Here is a 12,166-nt window from a genome sequence, read left to right as displayed (position 1 = left end):
TGCACAATTTAGAGCAGCTCTTCACTGAAGATGGAGATTAATTAAAAGACAAAGGAAAGTCCCAGAGTCACTAGCTTCTTCCCTCTTTCCAGTTGTCCTCTCCCCCCAGTTGGCTACACTTTCCACATTTAATTCAAGGAGATTCTCTAAGCCAACTCCCGTGTACCACCAGACCCAGAAATCCATATGCAATTCCTTCCATAGGCCACCAGCAGGCACTAATTGTTTTTATAAGGGGAAATAATGGTGTAACCCATTTTGCGGATTCCCCAGCCCTTGTTTCTACTCGCAGTTGGATGCTAAGTAGACCCTAACATCTGCCCAAATCCCACTCCGATTGTTGATATGAACTTGTCTAACTGTAACTCAGTTTAGAATTGGAACCAATCTAAATCCAAATCCAGCTTCCAGATTCACTGCCACATTTATACCATTCCACCCATTTCTGACTGCTGCATCTGTCCCATTCCACCCAAAGGCATTGGTTTTATCCTACCTATCCAATGTGCCTATTAAGGGGGGGGGTGGAAATGTATGTGGCTACATGTGCATGCAACATCTAGCATATGTAAAAACATAGAACATAGAAATATAGAAAAATAGGAGTAGGAGTAGGCCATTCGGCCCTTTGAGCCTGTTCCGCCATTCACTATGATCATGGCTGATCCTCTATTTCAATACCATATTCCCGCTCTCTCCCCATAACCCTTGATGCCTTTTTTGTCTAGAGTCTGAGGTACGTAAAAAATTTAAAATGAGGTTGAAGTTAGTGAATCTGAGCTGTTTAGATCCAGAGGTATAAATAGTCATCAGTTAGTCCACATATTAAACCTGGATTAAAGAACCAAGAACTCAGGCTGCCCTAATGTCTCCTAATAAATAAATGCAGCACATCATGCATGACGGGACATACACACATCAGGAAGGTCCCAGTTCAGTTTCTAGTCTGTGCTGAGATAGCTGATCTTAGGCAGAGTACTGAGTGTAGTGTTGTGATTAGCTTAAATATAGTAGCGAGGAGAGAAAAATCACTTAAGTTTGCTGCTATTGATTACTACCTGGCAATTTATGGTGGAAAATGTGTGCATTTATATGGATGTCAGGAGAAAAAAGGTTGGGACTGATCTGATCCCTATAGTCAACTGGCCTGCTGGCACTCAAATGCCCACTTTTAACCCCCTTGCACAGTGGGAACGGTGCAGGCAGAGGATTAAGTGCGGTTTTCGCCACTTTCCCAATGTATTCCTGCTGCACACCATTTTTACTTGCTTCAATTCAGGCATGGGAAGGCCACCCACACCAAGGGAGCAGGGGCCTAAATTATATGGCAGTGCCATGTCCCAATGAAGTCATGGGGACGCGCACTCTATTTTAATCGCAGGCCCAACTACTTAAGCTTAAGATGGTGGGAGTAAGCGGTCCAGGTAAGGGATTTAAAAAAAATTTTTTTGATTCCTTGTGGGCCAGGAGAAGCAGGAGATACCTTGGGCCACCCCTGCCCTGGGCTTTCCCTGCCCCCACCAAATCTGTACTTACCTTGCCAGGGGCTGTTTCCATGGGTCCCCATTGGCAGTCTGAGCCCCCACCAATTTTGACTCCCACCGCCGGTGATGTCATTTCTGCCAGGAGTCAGAGTTGGGGCATGCAAATGAGGCCCAGGACCAGGACCAGTTGGCTCCAGACCTCATTACAGCCTTGGTCCAAACATGGACAAAAGAGCTGAATTCCAGAGGTGAGGTAAGAGTGACTGCCCTTGACATCAAGGCAGCATTTGACCGAGTGTGGCATCAAGGAACCCCAGTAAAATTGAAGTCAACAGGAATCGGGGGGTAAACTCTCCACTGGCTGGAGTCATAACTAGAAGAAAGGAAGATGGTTGTGGTGGTTGGCGGTCTATCATCTCAGCCCCAGGACATCACTGCAGAAGTTCCTTAGGGCAGTGTCCTAGGCCCAACCATCTTCAGTTGCTTAATAAATGACCTTCCCTCCATCATAAGGTCAGAAGTGGGGATGTTCATTGATGACTGCACAGTGTTCAGTTCCATTTGCAACTCCTCAGATAATGAAGCAGTCCGTGCCTGCATGCAGCAAGACTTGGACAACATTCAGACTTGGGCTGATAAGTAACAACCATGCCACACAAATGCCAGGCAATGACTATCTCCAACAAGAGAATGTCTAACCACCTCCCCTTGACATTCAATGGCATTACCGTCATAAAATCCCCCACCATAAACATCCTGGGGGGCCACCATTGACCAGAAACTTAACTGGACCAGCCACATAAATACTGTGGCTACAAGAGCAGGTCAGAGGCTAGGTATTCTGCAGCGAGTGTCTCACCACCTGACTCCCCTAAACCTTTCCACTATCTGCAAGGCACAAGTCAGGAGTGTGATGGAATACTCTCCACATGCCTGGATGAGTGCAGCTCCAACAACACTCAAGAAGCTCAACACCATCCAGGATACAGCAGCCCACTTGATTGGCACCCCATCCATCACCTTAAACATTCACTCGCTCCACCATTGGCACTCCGTGGCTGTAGTGTGTACCATCTACAAGATGCACTGCAGCAACTTGCCAAGGTTTCTTTGACAGCACCTCCCAAACCCGTGACCTCTACCACCTAGAAGGACAAGGGCAGCAGGCGCATGGGAACACCACCACCTCCAAGTTCCCCTTCAAGTCACACACCATCCTGACTTAGAAATATATTTCCGTTCCTTCATTGTCACTGGGTCAAAATCCTGGAACTCCCTCCCTAACAGCACTGTGGGTGTACCTTCACCTCACGGACTGCAACGGTGCAAGAAGGCGGTTCACCACCACCTTCTCAAGGGCAATTAGGGATGGGCAATAAATGCTGGCGTTGGCCACATCCCGTGAATGAATAAAAGAAATCTCCCGGGCTTCATGCTCTGGAAGCCATATGGTTCACTGCCTGCTTCGACCCCCGCAACCTCGATTCCCGCCCCAAGTGAAAATCGGCCCTTCATTTTCTGGACTTACACAAACTTTGATTGTTGGACAGCTGCTGATGCTTGTGGAATCAATGGGGTTATGTGTGGTTTACATAGCACTAGAGGTGTTTTGGAAGCCCTTGCGATTCATGAAAGCAGCAGGCTCATCTTAAGGAGCCCGCAGGGTGATGTAAGTGCAGTCAATGAGGCCGTGGACTTGGGGGAAGCCTGCAAACTGTGCTATACTCAGAGCCCTATCCTGCTGTTTCTAGTTATCCATGGGGAATGTGATGAAAATGTTTGCTTTAGCAAACATAGCATCAGTCACCTGCTTAATGCAAGCATGAACTGCAGACTGACTGATGTTGCTGATATCCACAAAGGAGACAGAGACAAAGTTGGTAACCTTGACAACAACAGCAATTTGTATTTATATAGCACCTTTAATGTAGTAAAACGTCCCAAGGTTTTTCACAGGAGTATTATAAGACAAAAAATTGACACCGAGCCATATAAGTTGAACAAAAGCTTGGTCAAAGAGGTAGATTTTAAGAAGCGTCTTAAAGGACGAAAGAGAGGCAGAGAGGTTTATGGAGGGAGTTCCGGAGCTTTGGGCCTAGGCAGCTGAAGGCACGGTCACCGATGGTTGAGTGATTATAATCAGGGATGCTCAAGAGGGCAGAATTTGAGGAGCGCAGATATTTCGGGGGGCTGTGGGGCTGAAGGAGATTACAGAGATAGGGAGGGGCAAGGCCATGGAGGGATTTGAAAACAAGGATGAGAATTTTGAAATCAAGGTGTTGCTTAACCAGATGCCAATGTGGGTCAGCAACCACAGGGGTGATGGGTGAATGGGACTTGGTGCGAGTTAGGGCAGCTGAGTTTTGGATGACCTTAAGTTTACGTAAGGGAGAATGTGGGAGGCCAGCCAGGAGTGCATTGGAATAGTCAAGTCTAGAGGTAACAAAGGCATGGATGAGGGTTTCAGCAGCGGATGAGCTGAGGCAAGGGTGGAGACAGGCGATGTTACAGAGGTGGAAATAGGCGGTCTTAGTTATGCCACGGATATGTGGTTGGAAGCTCATTTCAGGGTCAAATATGACACCAAGGTTGCGAACCGTGTGGTTCAGCTTCAGACAGATGCTGGTGAGAGGGATGGAGTCGGTGGCTAGGGAACGGAGTTTGTGGCAGGGATCGAAAACAATGGCTTCGGTCTTCGCAATATTTAAATGGAGATAATTTCTGCTGATCCAGTACTGGATGTTGGACAAGTAGTGTGTCAATTTAGAGACCGTGGAGAGGTCGAGTGAAGTGGTGGTGAGGTAGCGCTGGGTGCCGTCAGCATACAAGTGGAAACTGGCGCCGTGTTTTCAGATGATGTTGCCAAGGGGCAGCATATAAATGAGAACTAGGAGGGGGCCAAGGATAGATCCTTGGGGGACCCCAGAGGTAATGATGCGGGAGTGGGAAGAGAAGCCTTTGCAGGTGATTTTCTGGCTACGATTAGATAGATAAGCATGGAACCAGGCGAGTGCAGTCCCACCCAGCTGGACGATGGTGGAGAGGTGTTGGAGGAGGATGGAGTGGTCAATCATGTCAAAGGCTGCAGATAGGTCGAGAAGGACGAGGATTGATAGTCACAAAGGATTCATAGAAACATAGAAGATAGGAGCAGGAGTAGGCCATTCAGCCCCTCGAGCCTGCTCTGACATTCAATGCGATCATGGCTGATCATCCAAATTCAGTACCCTGTCCCTGCTTTCTCCCCATACCCCTTGATCCCTTTAGCCTTAAGAAATATATCCAACTCCTTCTTGAATATATTTAATGAACTGGCCTCCACCGCCTTCTGTGGTAGAGTTCCACAGGTTCACCACTCTCTGGGTGAAGAAATTCCTCCTAATTTCTGTCCTAAATGGCCTACCCTTTATCCTTAGACTGTGTCCCCTGGTTCTGGACACCCCGACCATCGGGATCATCCTTCCTGCATCTAGTCTGTCCAGTCCTGTCAGAATTTTATAAGTTTCAATGAGATCCCCTCTCATTCTTCTAAACTCCAGCGAGTACAAGCCCAATCGAATCATACGTCATTTCTGCCATCCCAGATATCAGCCTTGTGAATCTTCGCTGAACTCCTTCCATGGCAAGAACAACCTTCCTCAGATAAGGCGACCAAAACTGCACACAATACTCAAGCTGTGGTCTCACCAAGGCCCTGTACAACTGCAGCAAGACATCCCTGTTCCTGTACTCAAACCCTCTCGCTACGAAGGCCAACATACCATTTGCCTTCTTAACCGCCTGCTGCACCTGCATGCTTACCTTCAGCGACTGGTGCACAAGGACACCCAGGTCTCTTTGCACTTCCCCTTCTCCCAATCTATTGCCATTTAGATAATAATCTGCCTTCCTGTTTTTGCCACCAAAGTGGACAACCTCACATTTAACCACGTTATATTGCATCTGCCATGTTTCTGCCCAATCACCCAACCTGTCCAAATCATCCTGTAGCTTCTCGGCATCCTCCTCACAGCACACACACCCACCCAGCTTTGTGTCGTCTGCGAATTTGGAGATATTACATCTAGTTCCCTTGTCTAGATCATTAATATATATTCTGAATAGCTGGGGTCCAAGGACCGATCCCTGCGGTACCCCACTAGTCACTGCCTGCCACTCGGAAAAAGACCCGTTTATTCCAACTCTTTGCTTTCTGTCTGCCAACCAGTTCTCTATCCAAGTCAATACCTTGCCCCCAATCCCATGTGCCTTAACTTTACATGCTAATCTCTTATGCAGGACCTTATCGAAGGCCTTCTGAAAGTCCAAATACACCACATCCACTGGTTCTCCCTTATCTATTTTACCATTTACATCCTCAAAAAATTCCAGTAGATTAGTCAAGCACGATTTACCTTTTGTGAATCCATGTTGACTGTCCGATCCTGTCACTGTTTTCCAAGTGCTCTGCTATTACATCTTTTATAATGCACTCTAGCATTTTCCCCACTACCGATGTCAGGCTTACCGGTCTGTAATTCCCTGTTTTCTCTCTGCCACCTTTTTTGAATAGTGGGGTAACTTTAGCTACCCTCCAATCCATGGGTACTGTTCCAGATTCCATCGAATGTTGGAAGATGATCTGTAATATATATACCTTTAAGGGGGGAACTATCTTTTACAGCTCATGTATACTGCAGTACCAGCAGTGACCACACCTGTATATAGCACTGAGTAGTAATCTGTACAGATCAGTTCCAGTGTGAGCCTCGCTGAGTAAACACCTGTAGTACCGTTCTCCTGCAGTCTGTGTCTTATTATACACGGACACAACATTGGCGACAAGGCAAGTTCAAACCTACCTGCAACTCTGCATCACCTCCCGGGGATTCGTTCCTGGAAATCAGTGGATTGGAGGTCAAGGCCAGAGACTCGGGCGTCGACCACGGGCAACCGCCCAGTCATCCAGCAGAGACTCGAGAATTGCGGGGGAGGCTGTCGAGAGCCAGGCTTGGCTTTCCAGTCGAGGTGGTCCAGCAAAACAGGCTGGCAACAGGTAGTGCGCAGACCCTTCCCGGACAGCGGCGGGCTACAGCTCGGCCGAGCGGCACAGCAAAGGGCCGAGCAGCGTCGACGGGGGAGAGAGAGAGAGGGCAGAGCGCACAGGGCGCAGCCGGTGTTCAATGGCCGAGCAGCGTCAAAGAGAGGGAGAGAGAGACGCGCAGAAACCCGCGAGGCGCCGCCATTGCCACGAGGACTGCCGAGAGCGGCGTTGGCAGCAGCGCAGGAGAAGCGCGCGAAACCTACAGGGCGCCGCCATTGCCACGAGAACCGCCGGGAGCGGCGTTGGCAGCAGCGGGGGAGGAAGGAAAGCGCGGGAGACGCCATTTTAAGCCATTGGGAGACGCCATTTTAAACCACACCCAAAATGCCGAAGAGTGGCAGTATCACCGCATTTGACAATGAAGTCGAAGATTGGACTTCATATGTCGAACGAATAGAGGTATACTGCAAGGCAAATGAGGTGTCAGATGACAAAAAGTGTCGGTATTGTTAAATTTAATGGGTGCAAAGACGTATGGTTTATTACGAAATCTAGTAACCCCAACGAAGCCAATGGAAAAGAGTTTTGAAGACATAGTAACGATACTACAGGAACATTTAAACCCCACACCGCTGCTGATAGCAGAAAGATTCAAGTTTCACAAACGGAACCAGCATAAGGATGAAAGCAATGCTGATTATTTAACAGAACTGCGCAAACTATCGAAACACTGCCAGTTTGGAGCGGGACTGGCAGATACCTTAAGGGACAAGTTTGTGTGTGGGCTTCAAAGTGAAGAAACCCAGAAACGGCTTTTATCTGAAAAGGACCTTATGCTGGAAAAGGCTTTCAGCATTGCGGTATCATATGAAGCAGCAGCACGGGGCGCTGCAGAGATACAACAGAGACCGCAAGAATATGGCACAAACGAAATGTCATATGGAACAGAGAAGTGCTATCGCTGCGGCAGAACAACACATGACCAGAATGATTGCTGGTTCAAAGACAAAGTGTGCAGACAGTGTGGAAAAGTAGGACACATAGCACGAGTCTGCAGGTCAGGAAAGAAAACCAGCAATAAGAAACCTACCAGAGAAAAGTACAAGAAGGTACATAAGATGACGGAGAATAGTTCAGATGAACAAAAGAGTGATAACGACTCCGAAAGCAGGGAACTGAGTTGTCTGAAACGACATAATGTGATCACAACGGAGGATCACCAAACCATTTGGGTCACTCTCAAGATAGCAGGAGTCCAGGTAAAGATGGAATTGGACACAGGATCAGCCCTAACAGTCATAAACCAATGGGACTACGAGCGGCTATTCTCACACATACCCTTGAGAGACACAAAAATTATTTTGAAGACGTACACGGGGCAAAAAGTCTACCCCAAAGGAAAAATAAGGGTGACCGTTATATATAACGGTAAGGAAACACCAAAACTAGACCTGTATGTATTGCAAAATGGAGGACCACCATTACTGGGGCGTGAATGGATCCGGAAAATACAACTGGACTGGCATTCCATACAGGCACTGACTGTGGCTGACAAAAAGGATGACGACGTCACACCTGGCCGACTGTCAAAAATCCTAACTGACGCGAAAGAAGTGTTCCAGCAAGGACTCGGAACACTAAAAGGCATGACAGCGACGATTAAAATTGAAGAAAACGCAAGCCCAAAATTTTTTAAGGCCAGACCGGTACCTTATGCGATCCGCCCAGCCGCCGAAGCACAGCTGGAGAGTCTGGAACGTTCAGGTGTACTGTCCAAGGTAGACTGGAGCGAGTGGGCTACACCCATCGTCCCTGTGATGAAAAAGTCGTTGAGCAGCACGCCTGGGGAACCAAGGAAGGTTCGCATCTGTGGGGACTTTAAGGTAACAGTGAACCCGGTCCTTCACACCGTACAATATCCACTTCTGTGGATTGAAGATATTTTCGCCTCGCTATCTGGAGGGAAACGCTTCACTAAGATTGATCTGGCCCAGGCGTATCTGCAAATGGAGGTAGAAGAAGCATCAAAAAAATACCTCACAATCAACACCCATAAAGGTCTCTACCAATACAACCGGCTGGTATTCGGGGTAGCATCAGCTCCGGCTATTTGGCAGAGGGCAATGGAACAAGTCCTGCAAGGGATCCCAGGGACCCAGTGTTATTTGGACGACATCCTGGTCACGGGCGAAAATGACAGTGATCACCTTGCCAACCTGGAGCAGGTGCTCACTAGATTGCAGGAATATGGGCTCCGAGCTAACCGCCCCAAATGCGAGTTTTTTAGAAAACAGATCTCGTATTGTGGCCACGTTATCGATAAAGAGGGGTTACATAAGTCCCCAGAGAAGATTGAGGCAGTAGTCAAGGCTCCAGCACCGGAAAATGCGTCACAGCTGAGGTCGTTCCTCGGGCTGGTAAACTACTACCATAAGTTCTTGCCAAATTTGTCTACAATACTACACCCACTGAACACCCAACTGCAAACTGGGGTGTCATGGAAGTGGAATGATGAATGTAGACGAGCTTTCCAGAAGAGCAAAACACTAATCACATTGAAAGAGGTATTGGCCCATTACAACCCAGCATTACCAATTCGGTTGGCATGTGATGCGTCACCCTACGGCATTGGAGCGGTGCTGTCGCACAAATTCTCGGACGGCTCAGAGAGGCCAATAGCCTTTGCGTCACGATCACTAACCTCAGCCAAGCGTAACTACGCCCAGATTGACAGGGAGGCCCTCAGCCTAGTGTGGGGAGTGAAAAAGTTCAATCACTATCTGCACGGGCAGAAATTCACCTTGCTGACTGATCACCAGCCTCTTGTCTCCATTTTTAATCCGACGAAGGGCGTTCCGGTGATGACTGCGCAACGACTACAAAGATGGTCACTTTTTCTAGGGGCGCACCACCATGAGATTGAATATAAGGGCACGAAACAGCATGGAAATGCTGATGGGCTATCACGCCTGCCACTGCCTACTGCGGAGGAAGCACCAGCAGTGGATCCTGTCGAAATATTCCATTCGACTACAGTTGAATACCTACCGGTAACTAACGCTTGTATCGAAAAGGAAACCCAAAATGACCCGACACTGTCTCGGGTATATGATTTGACGGTGAAGGGATGGCCAGCACATGGCGACTCACTGTTGCCAGCATTCTCGACAAGGAGAGAACAGCTGTCAGTGTGCCGGGGGACCTTGATGTGTGGATCCCGAGTGGTAATTCCACCCAAGTTAAGGGATAGAGTGCTCAATGAGCTTCATGAGGGTCATCTGGGAGGGATAAAAATGAAAAGCCTAGCCAGGGCTTATGTGTGGTGGCCGGAAATCGATAAACAAATCGAGGACCTGACCAAGAGCTGTTCAGGATGCCAGAAAGTCCAAAATGCACCACCACAGGCCCCTCTACACCCATGGGAGTGGCCCTCATCTCCATGGCAACGGGTGCATATTGATTTTGCTGGTCCATTCATGGACTCAATGTTTTAATAGCCGTGGATGCGCACTCGAAATGGCCTGAGGTCATCAAAATGTTCTCCACCACCACGGGGAAAACTATGGCAGTCCTACGGACCATTTTTGCCAGGAATGGCTTGCCAGAACAGATTTGCTCCGACAACGGACCACAGTTTGTGTCCGAAGAGTTCCGGAGGTTCTTGAAAAAGAATGGGGTAAGGCATTACACATCCGCCCCGTATCATCCAGCCACAAATGGATTGGCTGAGAGGTTCGTACAAACCTTTAAGAAGGCAATAAAGGCTATGTACAATGACAACATTCTGCTGCAGCACAAGGTGGACAATTTCCTGTTCGCCTACCGGAATGCGACACATGCAGTCACCAACCAGGCCCCAGCCATGATGTTCTTTAACCGAAGGTTAAGATCTCGCCTGGATTTGCTCAGACCAAACGTACGAAGAGATGTTGAGAGTAAGCAATTCCAGCACATCCATGAGAAGCCAACAAGGAGCTTCAATGTAGGGCAACCAGTCTTGGCCTGCGACTACCGAACAGAAAAATGGCAGCCAGGAACGATATGCACACGGCAGGGCCCACTAATGTACACAGTGGACGTTGGGGAGAGCATCGTGAGACGCCATGCTGACCAGATCCTAGAATCACAGGAACAAGTCAACCCCATGCCTCACCCATACGTACCTGGTGATGAACCCGACGTACAGGTAGCATCTACCCCAGAAACAGTAGCATCGGAAGCTGATGAACCAACCAACGACAGGGGGCCAGAATCGCCTCCGCACCAAGAGCAAGACACTCGGGAAAGGCGCTATCCAGAAAGGATCAGGAAGCCTCCCCAAAGACTGAATATATAAATAGACTATTTTCAGCTAATGTTGCATGTTAAAAGTGTTAATTGTAATTAGTTTGATATTTAATTGTTAAATGAGTGTTATGGTACTGTTAATCTAAAAGGGGAGGAATTATAATGTATATACCTTTAAGGGGGGAACTATCTTTTACAGCTCATGTATACTGCAGTACCGGCAGTGACCACACCTGTATATAGCACTGAGTAGTAATCTGTACAGATCAGTTCCAGTGTGAGCCTCGCTGAGTAAACACCTGTTGTACCGTTCTCCTGCAGTCTGTGTCTTATTATACACGGACACAACATGATCAGCAATGCATCTACTATTTCTAGGGCCACTTCCTTAAGTACCCTAGGATGTAGATTATCAGGCCCTGGGGATTTATCAGTCTTCAATCCCATCAATTTCCCTAACACCATTTCCCTACAAATATTGATTTCTTTCAGTTCCTCCCTTTCATCAGACCCTATGTTCCCCGGCATCTCTGGGAGGTTATTTGTGTCCTCCTTTGTGAAGACAGAACCAAAATATGTATTTAATTGGTCTGCCATTTCTTTGTTCCCCATTATAAATTCCCCTGATTCTGACTGCAAGGGACCTACGCTTGACTTCACCAATCTTTTTCTCTTTACACATCTATAAAAGCTTTTACAGTCAGTTTTTATGTTCCGTGCAAGCTTACTCTCATATTCCATTTTCCCCTTCTTAATTAATCCCTTTGTCCTCCTTTGTTGCATCCTAAATTGCTCCCAATCCTCAGGATTATTGCTTTTTCTGGCCAATTTATATGTCCTCTCCTTGGATCTTATGCTATCCCTAATTTCCCTTGTTAGCCATGGTTGAGTCACCTTTTTTGTTTTATTTTTATGCCAAACTGGGATGAACAAATTCTGTAGTTCATCCATGCGGTTTTTGAATGTTTGCCATTGCCTATTCACTGTCAACCCTTTGAGTGACATTCCCCAATCAATCCTACCCAACTCGCACCTCAGACCATCGTAGTTTCCTTTATTTAAATTTAGGACCCTAGTCTCTGAGTCAACTAATTCATTCTCCATCTTAATGAAGAATTCGATCATATTATGATCGTTCCAACCCAAGGGGCCTCGTACAACAAGATTGCTAATTAATCCTTTCTCGTTACATAATACCCAGTCTAAGATGGCCTGATCTCTGGTTGGTTCCTCAACATATTGGTCCAGGAAACCATCCCGTAAACACCCCAGGAATTCCTCCTCCACAGTATTGTTACTAATTTGGTTAGCCCAATCTATATGTAGATTAAAGTCACCCATGATGACTGCTGTGCCCTTATTGCACGCTTCT

This window comes from Somniosus microcephalus, chromosome 6 (assembly GCF_052327205.1).
Source record: "Somniosus microcephalus isolate GS21.2 chromosome 6, FLI_Smic_1.0, whole genome shotgun sequence".
Taxonomy (NCBI): domain Eukaryota; kingdom Metazoa; phylum Chordata; class Chondrichthyes; order Squaliformes; family Somniosidae; genus Somniosus; species Somniosus microcephalus.
This window is presented reverse-complemented; position numbering follows the sequence as displayed.